Raw genomic sequence first — 13,661 nt, 5'->3', positions numbered from 1 at the left:
AATCCAGGATCCTTACCAATTTGGATGCCTTTTATTTCTTTATGTTGTATAATAGCTTAGAGTAGGACTTCCTGTGCCATGTTGAATAAAATTGGTGAGAGTGGACATCCTTGTCTTGTTCCTAACCTTAGTGGAAAAGCTCTCAACTTTTCACCATTGAGTATGATATTGGCTGTGGGTTTTTCATAAAAGGACTTTATTAGGCTAAGGTATATTCTTTCTAGACCTGTTTTGTAGAGGGTTTTTATCATGAATAGAAGTTATACTTTGTCAAATGCTTTTTCTGAGTCTCTTGAAATGATGACATGGTTTTTATCCTTTCTCTTACTGTTTTGACATACAACGTTCATTGTGAATATTAAACCACCCTTCCATCCAGGAAATAAATCCCACTTGATCATGTATAAGCCTATACAAAGAGAGACCGAGAGAGAGAGAGAGAGAGGACCCAAATCAACAAAATCACTAATAAAAGAGGAGAAATAATAACCAACACTATAGAAACACAGATAATTGTAACAGAATATTATAAAAACCTATATGCCAACCAACTGGACAACTTAGAAGAAATGGACAAGTTCCCAAAAGCATATAACCTACCAAAACTAAAGCAGAAAGACAGAAAATTTGAAGAGACCAATGACCAGCAATGAAATGAATCAGTAATCAAAGAACTCCCCCAAAACAAAAGTCCAGTACCAGACAAGCTTGACAGGTAAATTCTATGAAACACTTAAAGAGGAGTTAATGCCTATTATTCTCAAACTATTCCAAAAAAATAGAACTGGAAGGAAAACTTCCAAATGCATTCTGTGAAGCAATATCACCCTGATACCAGAACCAGATACCAAAGAAAGAGAGTTACAGGCCTCTCTCATGAGTACATGAATCTCATGAATCTCTCCTAGATTACATTTTCTGACCCCCACAGACAATGTTGTATATTGAACATTTTTAGTGTGACTGTACCCCACTTCTGGGTACTAATTTTGGCACTGCCATCTATATTCTCAATAATCTTTTGTGAGAAAACACTTCCACACTCAGTAGCATATAATGGAAAAACCTGTGTTCCTCACTCATGTCTCTGTGGTTTGGCTTAGGTAAGGCAGACAGATGTAAGCTACACTCAGCTAGGTTGTCTCCAAGTCACATACTTCTGTCTTGATTATTCTTCTGTGACCAGTGGACTTTCTAAGGTATGATCTCCTGATGGTGGTGGAAGCACCAGAAACAAATTCAAATAGGCACATTTCAATCCTCTGTTTGAATCACGTCTATTAACATATGATTGGCTAATCAAGTCCTAATTCTGGACCGAATTAGTGAGGCATGAATATATATATGCTGCGTTATGTGGGAGGGCCTATAAAGTAATGTGACCTGTAAAGTGCGCAGATAAAGGAAGGAGTAAAGAAAGGGAGAAAATAATTTCATCTTACCATAGTGGTCTACATTGCTAAAATATCTTCAAGCAAGAGTGATACAAGCTGGATGATGATTTCCATTCCTTGGATTAAAGCACTCTTTTAATAAGAGTATTGTTAAATTGATCCAGTTCCCAGAAAATATTTGTGTCTGTGCCTCTACCAGCCATGGATATGGAGGACAGTGAACAAGAGCAGTTCTTCCGGAAAGCAAAACTAGAAGCTACCAGACTGACCAAAAAAACCTTACTAAACTGCCAGAGTAGAGTCCTTGTATCATTGTCTAGTTATAATATGTGCCATAGTCAATGGATTCTATATATTCTACACAATTCTTCTCGTTTCCAAAGTTGAGCTATTAGTCATTTAATTATTATGATGAGATAATGCAAATGTCGTAGAAAGATAAACCTTCATTTAACCATTTATCACTAGGCCATAAAGAGGCTTATGAAGAGGGCCTGAAAAAAATAATGGAATATGCTTGGGGAGTCTGGCATAAGTATTAAAATTTTGGGGTTGGGTTGTCTCCTTTTGGAGAGAAAATGGATTGGTTTTATAATAGCTCAGGCATTTCAAATTTTTCTTTTAATGTTTTATTTATTTTTGAGACAGAAAGAGAACATGAGCAGGGAGGGGCAGAGAGAGAAGGAGACACAGAATCCGAAGCAGGGTTCAGGCTCTGAGCTGTCAGCACAGTGCCCGACGTGGGCTCAAACTCACAAACCACGAGATCATGACCTGAGCTGAAGTCAGACGCTTAACCGACTGAGCCACCCAGGCCCCTCAATAGCTCCAGCATTTCAAAAGGCTAATATATCTTCCTGTAAATTCTGTATGTCTTGATACCTTCATAAACCTTCATAAGCTTAAGAGCTATGATTACATGTTGGGTAGACCCAGCATTCGACTCTTCTCTAATAAATCAGTTAAGTAATTGGGTACAATTAATCCCACCCTCAAATTCAGAGTTGGGTCCTTATTGTTCTAAGTCAGTTAGGTTAATACCACCTATCTTTCCACCATGCTTAAACTCAGAGTAGGCATTATCACAGAGAATTTAAGGTGGATTTCAGATCAAATTTTGTCTGAAACCTGACCTACACCTTGTCTTTTTAGTTAACAAAGCCAGTAAACATCCTTTATCCTTAAGGCACGCTTTGTTCCTTCAAAGCATCTAAAAATGAACGAGGGGTGCCTGGGTGGCTTAGTCGGTTGAACACCCAACTTTGGCTCAGGTCATGACATCACAGTTTGTGAGTTCAAGTCCCCCCATCAGCTTTGTGCTGACAGCTCAGATTCAGATTCTGTCTCCCTCTCTCTGCCCCTCCCCTGCTCACACTCTATCGCTCTAAAAAATAAATAAACATTGAAAAAAATTTTAAATGAATGAAAATGGCTAAGTATTTATGTTTTTATGAATGATAGAATAAAATCTTCTCTACTTGTGAATTCAATAGTTTAGGGCAATGTAGAAATGTATCAAGAACAGGAAAAATTAATCTGTACTGGAAAGTCACACAAAAGATAGTAAGAAAGTCCAGCTGTATGTTTTAAGATCATGAATTGGCTGAAATCTTAAATGGAAAGCTTATTGCACAGATATGGTCATTTGCGTCCTGTGAGATGTAGCCTGTGAGTGATGTTAGTATTTACAATGAGATATTTATATGAAATGAGGAAATGAATAGTAAATCAGTCAGCACAGCAGGTGACCAGGAATTGAGAGACATAAGGAAATCAGGGAAGGTTTGGAGAGATCTCATATCTCCATTATACATAAGCCAGACTCCCTACTGGGTCACAAAATCAGGGCCAAGTGGCAGCTGGCTACAGACATACATTGTTACATTGTTGAGTATAATTTCTTATTACAAAATGCTGTGTAGTCTGTGTGGGGCAAGGAAGCAACAGTCTTTTTGCTATTATTTGATGTGATACTAGTTATTCAGTCCTTGAAGCAGCATATTATTTCCCCAACTAGCTGGTAGGATTCACGACTAGCCGGTAGGATTCAAGTCTTAACAGAGTCAACCCTTTCAATGTATATAATGTACTATACGTTCTCTGGAAGACATTTCTGCTTCAAATTTACTACTGATAATATGTTTGTCTAGTTAACAAATCATTAGCATAGAAATCAAATGTAGTCCTTATAGCTTATATATTATCCTTATATATATAGCAAATTAGATAATTAAATACAGAATTTATTTATTTTCATAGTTTATATATTGTCAGGTTTTTACATTGTATTAGATTTTTCTAGTTATTGAATGACTTGCATGAAGAGAAACATGAGATGATTTAAGTAAATTAACTATAACCACGGATCTTTTTAAGTTAAGTACTTTGGACATATCAGGAGCTGTGGCTATATTGTGGTATAAACCTTCTTAGGTTTGCCAATTTTTCAATCCTGACACATAATCTATGGGCATATGTTACTCCAGGGACCAATCAGTGCTTTGTTACTTAATTGCAGTGCTAAATTTGATGTCGGATTGCTTTTGTGCTACAGAATCCTGTTCTCTGCCTTTAAGTGATCTTCTGTCATGCCAGAGTTCACAGGGAGCAGACTCATGAGATTACTAATTTTTCAGTGTGAAGGAAAATATCTTCTTAATAGACATGTTGTTATATCTAAATAAGATTATTCTAAAAAATCTGTGTTTCTCTACCGTTAGAAAAAGCTTTGTTGGATTTCTGACATAACTATTAATTATTAACACAAATAATAATTATTATATAGTGACCTAGATTCAAAATTGCAGGCCTCAGGTTTCATATATGTAAAAATGTGGCAACGTTTTTAGGAAAAATACCTAATTTTGGTCAATTCCAGGCAAACTTGGTCATTTTATATTTATACTATGTCAGTTCTTTAGTTCCTATAACCAGATTAGCTTTTACGATTTATTGGGCTAAGAGAGCTTTATGTCATTATGTTGGTTAAGAGTTTAATTATTAGCCATGCTTACAAATCCAGTTAGCATGAATTTGGATGCCTCTGTTCTCAACTAGCCCTGAATATATTGCCAAATGGGCTACTCTTTGTTCATGTTCTTTTCATAATTGTAAGATCCTTGCAGTCTGTAGGCACTTGACTCCTTTCAACTTACATCCATTAATTTCTTCAGAAATCAGAATAGTGGACTGCTCTTTAAAACCACTCTGTGCTCCTAAGATGCTCACTAGGATAGCCTCTCCCTGCTCCTGTTTCAGCATCCCAAACAGGCTTGTACATAAGAAGATTTATTTTAGTACCCCTGTGATGGCCTGGTGACTGTAGTTAAACTGCTGCCTCCTAAGGTTCTAGATGGGAAGAAGGCACTGGTTCCCTTCAGTCTCAGGTACCCAAAGACTTTAACAGACCTCTCGCATTTTGCTTGCCTTTTAATTTCTTTTCCTATCTAGTCTCAACATGAGCCTTTACATTCTCACAAGTGAGAAACACTTGTATGATAAGCTTTCTTCCAAACCTTTCTGTCTCATATCTTAGCCCTGGCTTTTAGTAATTAATTCATGCTAAGTTACAATAATTTAATGCCTTTGCTTTAGCCAATTATATCAAGTCCTTTTTAGGACAACAGATATTACAGCCTGAATGAGGGAGGTATTTATGAGCAGACAGGGGATTGTTAGAGATGAAGCAATAAATACCTCACACAAAGATCTTGTCTGGAGTATGTTCTGTGTGCATCAGGCTAAGCATTTTGTAATCCTTGTCTCAGCCTTCACAATCACACTCTGCATGTTGAAGGTGGTCTCTGAGAGGACATGACCTCTGGTTGTCCTGCAAGCTGGACCCAGACAATCAGAGGCTCCTCCACCCCCTCCTTTTCCTTGGAATGTACATTCAGCCCATTATTCCCACACTATAAGGCACTTTGACAATGCACCCTTGAGAGAGAAATTTGTGCTTGAGAATATCTAGACTGTTGTAACTGAAACTTGTTAAGGTCTCCGTATAAACTCTTAAGATTTTGGCAGGTGGAGACAGAGATCTACTCATCTTGCAGCCACCTATGATAAGCCTTACATGTAAATTTGCTTGGTTATGAAAACTGCCACCTACCAATCTGGAGTGGTCTACCTCTTTCATTAATACCTCCTAGCCCTCTGTTTACAGGTGGCAGTTTTGGATTTCATGTGGGGAACTCCCAACAATTGGCAAGCCAGCCACAAGACCAAGGAAATGGGTCTTGGGAAAGAGGTGTCCATTAAGGAAATCTCAAGTTGGCCATCAAGCTCTAAGTAAGGAAGGGTATCCTGTATGTTAGATGCTTATGGATTACTGTGTGAGTAAACACTAGCTGGTTTGATGAACTTGTTTGAGGACTGCATACAGTGCACTGGGGCAAAGAAGGGGAATGAGTGGCTGCTGGGGTTGGCTGGTTTCTACTGTGGCAGCTTGGGTGGTCACTGATGCCCCACTAGAGGCTGAAGCTTACCTAGGAAAAGCTGAGGTTAGAGAAGAATGTGTGGCTGCTCACTTCTTTGCTATCTTCTGGTCTGGAAGACAAAGTGGAAGAGCAGGATGACAAGTTGGAGATTTTAACATGCCATTTTGCAAAGCTAGGAAGGCACAAGCTGCCTTGGATTAAGATCTGAGTTCCTGATTGCGATACTAACAGGTGGAATCACAGGGAAACTAGTGAAGAAGACAGTGATGGTGATGACAATGAAAAGGACAAAGCACCTCAAGCTGTCTGACCCCTAATGCAAAGGAAAACAAAAGCCAGTAACAACCCAACTCCCCCCAGCAGGTCAGCCCCTAATTCAGGAAATGTTCATGATGAGAAAATATAGGCCCACTGAGTTTATTGATGTAGCTGCCCCTTCAGTAGGTATAGCAGACTGAGTACACAGGAAGAGTGACCATTGTAGAGCTTAGATGGAGTGGCATATTGTCAAGGATGCTGGATTTCCCTGGGAAAACAGGGACTTGGTTAACGCAGTAATAGCATGTCCTGTGTACTCTAAATAATGCCCAAGGCAATTGCCAAAGGAGTCTGGAGCCATCCCCTGGAGTTCCCAACCTGCAAAGGATTGGCAAATTGATTACATTGTCCCCCTTCCTCCAAGAGAGAATTCTAAATATGCCTTGGTTGTGTGCACACTGTGGCTGGTCTAACCTAAGCTTTCCCCTATCTCCACATTAACCAGGCTGCCACTATTTGGGGATTAGAAAAGTTGAATACCACATCCAGATACCCTCATTGAATAGACAATGCCAGGGATCACATCTATAAGGTCATTATATGCAAAGACTGGGAAAAAGAACATGTCATTGAATGGAGGCTCCATCTCCCCTATAACCTGCAAGCAACAGGGTTGGTAGAAAAGAAGAATAAAATACTAAAACAGGAGGTTAAATTACAAACAGGTAAAACTACCTTGACCAGTTTGGACTAAAGTACTATCTCAGTCTTTAATACATTTGAATGATCAACCAGTAAGACTATTGCCCCATATGCCAGACTGGGGACTCTGCCAAAAGTCACAGTCCCATGAAGGTATAGAAGTCATGGGAGATGGCCATTGCTCTGATTCTCACCAGTATGAATGTGCTATGCTGCTGAGAATACCAAGCTGCATCATGTCTGGGAAAGGTGTGATTTACTGGAATTTGGATTGGGACATCCTGAAATGGGTGAGGTACTTTGCACCCCTGAGTGAAGAGGAACTACTACTCAGTTTGCACTGGATCTTGCTGTCCTGCAAGCTGGATCTGTTGAAAAACTCTATATTTGAAATGGAACACACACCATTGAAAGAGGAGACAGGGTGGGTCCTGGTTTGACATATCCTTCCCCCAGTCTTTCTCCTGTTGCTGGTCAGTGCTGCCCGCCGCCCCAGCCAACATGTATGGTATGTGCAACCAGGTCAAATTCCTAAACCTGCAGCCACATGTAAAGGATCAGGCTGCAAGTGTAATTCTTATAGAGGAGGAAGACTTTCCTGTATAATTTCCTACCAAATATATGTCTTTTCAGATATTTGGACTTTTTAGATTTTCTGCTGCTCCTATAATATCTAGTCACAGGATGAGCATCTGATGGAACTATCTTTCTATAGTGAACCCCATTATACACCTGTCAAAGGAATCAATGTGGACAACAGTCCTTCTCTGGCTCACCAGGATTTCCATGATGAGTATCACTATTCCAGGGAGGGAACTGAAAGACACTAAAGGTACATTAAGAAAAAACAAGCTAGGACCGGTACTCTTAATTCATCTGATATTACCAATACTGATCCAGAAACCTGGCCTATAGCATATACACTGTCAATAACACTGGTATTCTTTTTCTATCAAATTACATAGGTAGCTTGTCAAAATGTTAACTGGAGCGGTCCTAAAACAGCACCATTAGAACCATGGGAGTCTACACCCAGATTTGATATGGGTTCATGTGGCTTATTTTAGGCTATAGACTTTAGAGAACCTAGGCAATCCTATGTTGGGAATAGAAAAATCACTCTAAACAGAACCAGCTCAACCAGTTCTAAACTGAACTGGGAATATGGGATGGATATCACTGGAACACTGTAGTCATTCTGTCATATGAAAGGATAGCATCTATTTGGCACTTCCTGGTGCCCCTACCCAGGCATTTATTGGGCAGCCCCTGATGGAATCCAGTGTTTTGTGGTATGAATCTTTGGCCATGGCTTCCATCTGGGTGGTGTGCCACTGCACCCTGGATGTTTTCTGTGCACAGGCAAGAATCTTTCCCATAGTAACCACAATTGCCAACCTCCCTCTCCTTAAGGCCAGATAAGCACATTCTGTTTTCCACCAGTATGATCATTTGGCCACCTTCTTTGTTAATCCATTGGCTTGAGGATGTTACAGCACACATACAAGCCCTTACTGCATTCATCTATCAAGCCTTAAATGATAGCTGGCAAAATCTGTCTTTACTAAACCCTGAAGTATCTCTAATGAGAAAATCTGTGGTCTTGGACATTATTACTGCCTCACAAGTGTGCCGTTTTCTGAAGAAAATGTTGCGTGCTCATACCTGATGAATCTACTAATGTATCATCGTTATTAAAACATGTAAGGACACAAGTGAATACCCTAAGTAATATGATTCCTAGCGTAGGGGACTTAGTAAATCAGTGGTTCAGATTATGGGGTTTTTGGTGGCGAAATTTGTTAGTTGTACTGAGAATCGTTAACCTGTTTTTTTGTTTTGTTTTGTTTTGTTTTGTTTTGTTTTGTTTTGTTTTGTTTTGTTTGTATGTGCTTATATTGTGGCTGTGCCATTGGCCTCTGCTGCAACCAGAAAGTAGCCAAATAAGTCACCTCCATGGTGATAAAATACTTTGATGACTGCTCAGGGCACATTGCTGAAGAGGGGGAACATGTAAGATTGCAAGGAATAGTCTCCAGGGTGCAGCATTGGAGGAAATTATTGAGAGGATGCGACTTCTAGTTGACCCGTGAGCTCTATCTGGTTATTGGAGGCTTCTCCCCCCACACCCTGTCTTAGGATCCTACCTTCTCCTGACTGTTCCCACAATGGGAGCCATCTTCAAGGTTGCAGCCTTGAGAGAATAATGTGTTGTTGAGATCATCTGTGTGGTGTATGTGACAGAACCCAGTTAAGAATTTTAAGATTCTGGCAAAAGGGAGCAGAGATCCACTCATCTTGCTGCTGCCCAAGAGGAGGCTTGTATTTAAACTGCTGCCTACTGGTCTGGAGTGGCTTGCTTCTTTCTTCCATCTCTCCTTGTTCTCTGTGTATGGGAGGCAGTTTCAGATTTTACCCAGGAACCTACAAAGAATTGGATAGTTTACAAATGACAAAAATTCTCTTTCTCACAAGTGCGGAAAAAAAATCACCTTAAATACTTCCTATCGAATTTTCATTAACTATAATGTACAGGCAACAAAAAACCCCAGTTACCTTCTAATTGTGTGTTATTTCTTGTATGTAGTTTCTGTCTAAACTGTTTGAGTTGCAGTGTGGCATCTCTGGCAGCAGTTGTTGAGATCGAGTTTGGATTCAAGATGTATGTTAAAGACGGAAACCTGTGAGAGCAAAGCACAGGAGTCAGGCTCGGTTTTGCAAAAGTCAGACTAGACAAAGCTTGGACCAAACCAGCAGGGGCTCTGGAACAACACTTGCTGGAGTGTCATGCCTTGGGCTGAAGTTTCTGTACCTCCCCTCACTTAGTAATGGGTTATAGGTTGCCCTGGAAAGAGTGTGACCTCAGACAAAGCTGGTCTTTACAGCTGAGGCAGATCCTGAAGAGGATGTTAGCTGGACAGTGTCTGGTGAGCATATTCCCCACATCAGGTCCTTCCCTTAAGGAGCGTCTGGAAGGCACATCTTCACATTTACCCTTGTGTACGCCTTGCACTACAGGATCCACTCCATACATATTCAGATAGCAGCTCTATCTCACATGCTGGGGTCCAAGGTTTTCCTATTCAGAGCCCTGACTGCAGTGTAGCTGATGTGCCTTTGGTCTTCTCAGTTGTTGGGCATTTAACTACTTGGTCTATTAGCTCCTACTCCTGGTCTTTGGCTTTTTCTGCCCTGCCATGCAGATTTTGAGAGTGACTTTGTAGGCAACCAAACAGGCCTCTGGCTTTCGTACTTGGCTTTGGGTTGCCTGGTACCTCAGCTGTTTGTTCCCTTTCTAAATGGAGCATCAGTGGCCTTAGCCATAGCCATCCTGTCCTGTTATCCTTACACCTGCTAGTTCCTCTCTAACCTGTAGCACTTGATCTTCACCTGTGTTAATGTACTCCCCTCTTCCCTGGTATACCTTCCCAGTTTACCACTGGTAAAGCATTAACTGTCACTTTTCTGGGGAAATGTTCTTAACTTGCCACCAATGATGTGTCCTCATTGTCTGCAGGTTGCTTAGTCAGCTAGCCCCAGTGCTCCATCTTAGGACCTACTTACTTGGACCCCATTTCTGGGTTCTCCAGGAGCCAAGATAGAGCTTGGGGTGCAAAGTGTTGGTTAATTATCAACTTCTGTGAAGGGAGAAGAGGAAACACCTGGCCAAGTCACTGAATTGCACTGTAGGCCTCACAAAACCCTAGCCAGCTTGGCAGGGAGCTCTGGAGTGAGTAATGCCCACCAGAGTGTCATATCCAGCCCAAATTCCAGGAACTTTATACCTCACCTTGCTCAGTCAATAAATATGGGCTCACAATGATGTGACTTCTGAAACTGATGCAGCCCCTGAAGGAGCGAAGAGCTGAAGCCTACCTGCTGAATATGCTGTAGCTTAGCAGCAACTTCATTCTTGAAGAGATTGTCTCTGGGCAGCACCTATCTGTGTCTACCACAGAACTCATGTTTTGTTGGTCACTAAATACATTTGTCCAGATATAAGTAGACTTTTGCTTTTAATATTTATCATTTCAATTTTTGGAATTTCTGTTTATTCTTGCCATTCTAGTCAAATGCCACCTTTTCTAAACTTTCTTCAGCCTCTAAAATTAATCTGATCTTTCTCATTTATGCCTTCACATATGAACATTGTCCTCCTCTGCCACACTTGTAATGAGATTATGGCCTAACAAAGATAATACTTGTGAGAAATCGCTGTATGTGTTTTGCTTACTGGACATTTGAGTACTGATACCCTAGGTTTTAAACATTTAATCATTTATAGAATGTCTTAAAATTTTTTTCAAGCAAGATATTAGCTTTCCCTTTATAAATCTCTACATAAAATGAGAAAACAAATCAAGGCATTCAAGTTTCCTTTTGTTCTCCATTTTTTAAATTAAGTTTTTATTTTAATTCCAGTAAATATACAGTGTTATGTTAATTTCCGGTGTACAATATAGTGATTCAACAATTCCATGTATCACCTGGTGTTTCTTAGCATTTTAAATAAGCAATTCAATATGTTCCTTATTTTCACTTTAGACAGGTCATCACTGTCAAGGTTTGACTCTTTTCCTGCTTTTTGAATCCCATTTTGAAATTTAGTGACAGATCTATCAAACTTGAGAATACTGGTCCCCAGCTGGAAGCAATGTCTACTGTGTCTGGAGTGCCAGCCACACACCCTCTCTAATTATGGGGACTCAAAAAAAGAGAGATACAGGTGGATGGTGAGATATTCAGCACATTCTATATTTATTTAATTTATAAGCAGCCTTACTACTCTATGATTACATATTTTAAAAATGAAAATAGATTTTTCCCAGAAAATAGCTCTCTGGCTCCTGCTTTTTATCAATATTCTAAAAAATTAAAAGAAAAATCCCCAAAGCAAAGGCAATACTATTTTTCTTGATAAATGACAAAGGGAACCCTGGAAATGTACTTTTTCTTCCTTTTGAGAGATACATTCAAGTTCCTATCACCAGGGGATGAGCTATATGAATATATCTGACATACATACATACATTTATTTATTTATTTATTTATTTATTTATTTATTTATTTATTTATTTATTATAATTACCATTTTTAGCTATATTTGTAATTAATAAAGGGAACAACATGGAAATTTATTTTGCTTTGTTTTTAACATGACAATTTAAAAAAAATTATAACTTGTTTTATTTTTTATTTTTTAAAAATTTACATCCAAATTGGTTAGCATATAGTGCAACAATGATTTCAGGGGTAGATTCCTTAGTGGCCCTTACCCATTTAGCCCATCCCCCTTCCCACAACTCCTCCCGTAGCTCTCAGATTGTTCTCCATATTTACGAGTCTCTTCTGTTTTGTCCCATTCCCTGTTTTTATATTATTTTTGTTTCCCTTCCCTTATGTTCATCTGTTTTGTCTCTTAAAGTCTTCATATGAGTGAAGTCATAGGATTTTTGTCACTCTCTGACTGACTAATTTCGCTTAGCATAATACCCTCCAGTTCCATCCACATAGTTGCAAATGGCAAGATTTCATTCTTTTTGATTGCTGAGTAATACTCTGCTGTATATATATGTGTGTATATATATATATATACATATATATGTACACATATATATATACATATATATGTATATATATGTATATATATATACATATATGTATATATACATATATATACATATATATATACGTATATATATATACCACATCTTCTTTATCCATTCATCCATCAATGTACATTTGGGCTCTTTCCATACTTTGGCTAATGTTGATAGTGCTACTGTAAACATGGGGGTGCATGTGTCCCTTCAAAACAGCACACCTGTATCCCATGGATAAATGCCTAGTAGTGCAATTTCTGGGTCGTAGGGTAGCTCTATTTTTAGTTTTTTTGAGGAACCTCCATACTCTTTTCCAGAGTGGCTGCACCAGCTTGCATTCCCACCAACAATGCAAAAGAGATCCTCTTTCTCTGCATCCTCGCCAACATCTGTTGTTGACTGAGTTGTTAATGTTAGCCATTCTGACAGGTGTCAGGTGATATTTTATGGTGGTTTTGATTTGTATTTCCCTGATGATGAGTGATGTTGAGCATTTTTTCATGTGTTGGTTGGCCATCTGGATGTCTTCTTTGGAGAAGTGTCTATTCATGCCTTTTGTCCATTTCTTCACTGGATTATTTGTTTTTTTGGGTGTTGAGTTTAATAAATTCTTTATAGATTTTGGATACTAACCCTTTATCTGATATGTCATTTGCAAATATCTTCTCCCATTCTGTCAGTTGCCTTTTAGTTTTGCTGATTGTTTCCTTTGCTATGCAGAAGCTTTTAATTTTGATGAAGTTCCAATAGTTTATTTTTGCTTTTGTTTCCTTTGCCTCCAGAGCTGTGTTGAGTAAGAAGTTGATGTGGCCAAGATCAAAGAGGTTTTTGCCTGCTTTCTCCTCGAGGATTTTGATGGCTTTCTGTCTTACATTGAGGTCTTTCATCCATTTTGAGTTTATTTTTGTGTATGGTGTAAGAAAGTGGTCCAGGTTCATTCTTCTTCATGTCACTGTCCAGTTTTCTCAGCACCACTTGCTGAAAAGACTGTCTTTATTCCATTGACTATTCTTTCCTGCTTTGTCAAAGATTAGTTGGCCATACATTTGTGGGTCCATTTCTGATTTCTCTATTCTGTTCCATTGATCTGAGTGTCAGTTCTTGTGCCAGTACCATACTGTCTTGATGATTATAGCTTTGTAGTATAACTTGAAATCTGGTCTTGTGATGCCTCCTGCTTTGGTTTTCTTTTTCAGGATTGCTTTGGCTATTCGGGGTCTTTTCTGGTTCCATACAAAATTTAGGATTATTTGCTCTAGCTCTGT

The 13,661-nt window shown here is 39.1% G+C and overlaps 1 pseudogene; it reads right to left on the bottom strand.

Moving 5' to 3' along the window:
* The window catches only part of LOC106982794 (L-gulonolactone oxidase-like), a 32,154-nt pseudogene extending 25,417 nt beyond the window's left edge, over positions 1-6,737 (bottom strand).
* Positions 6,738-13,661: the final 6,924 nt, after the last annotated feature.

The sequence above is a fragment of the Acinonyx jubatus genome, chromosome C2, assembly GCF_027475565.1.
Source record: "Acinonyx jubatus isolate Ajub_Pintada_27869175 chromosome C2, VMU_Ajub_asm_v1.0, whole genome shotgun sequence".
Classification (NCBI taxonomy): domain Eukaryota; kingdom Metazoa; phylum Chordata; class Mammalia; order Carnivora; family Felidae; genus Acinonyx; species Acinonyx jubatus.
The sequence above is the reverse complement of the archived record's forward strand: the minus strand, read 5'-3'. Positions and strand labels throughout refer to the sequence as shown.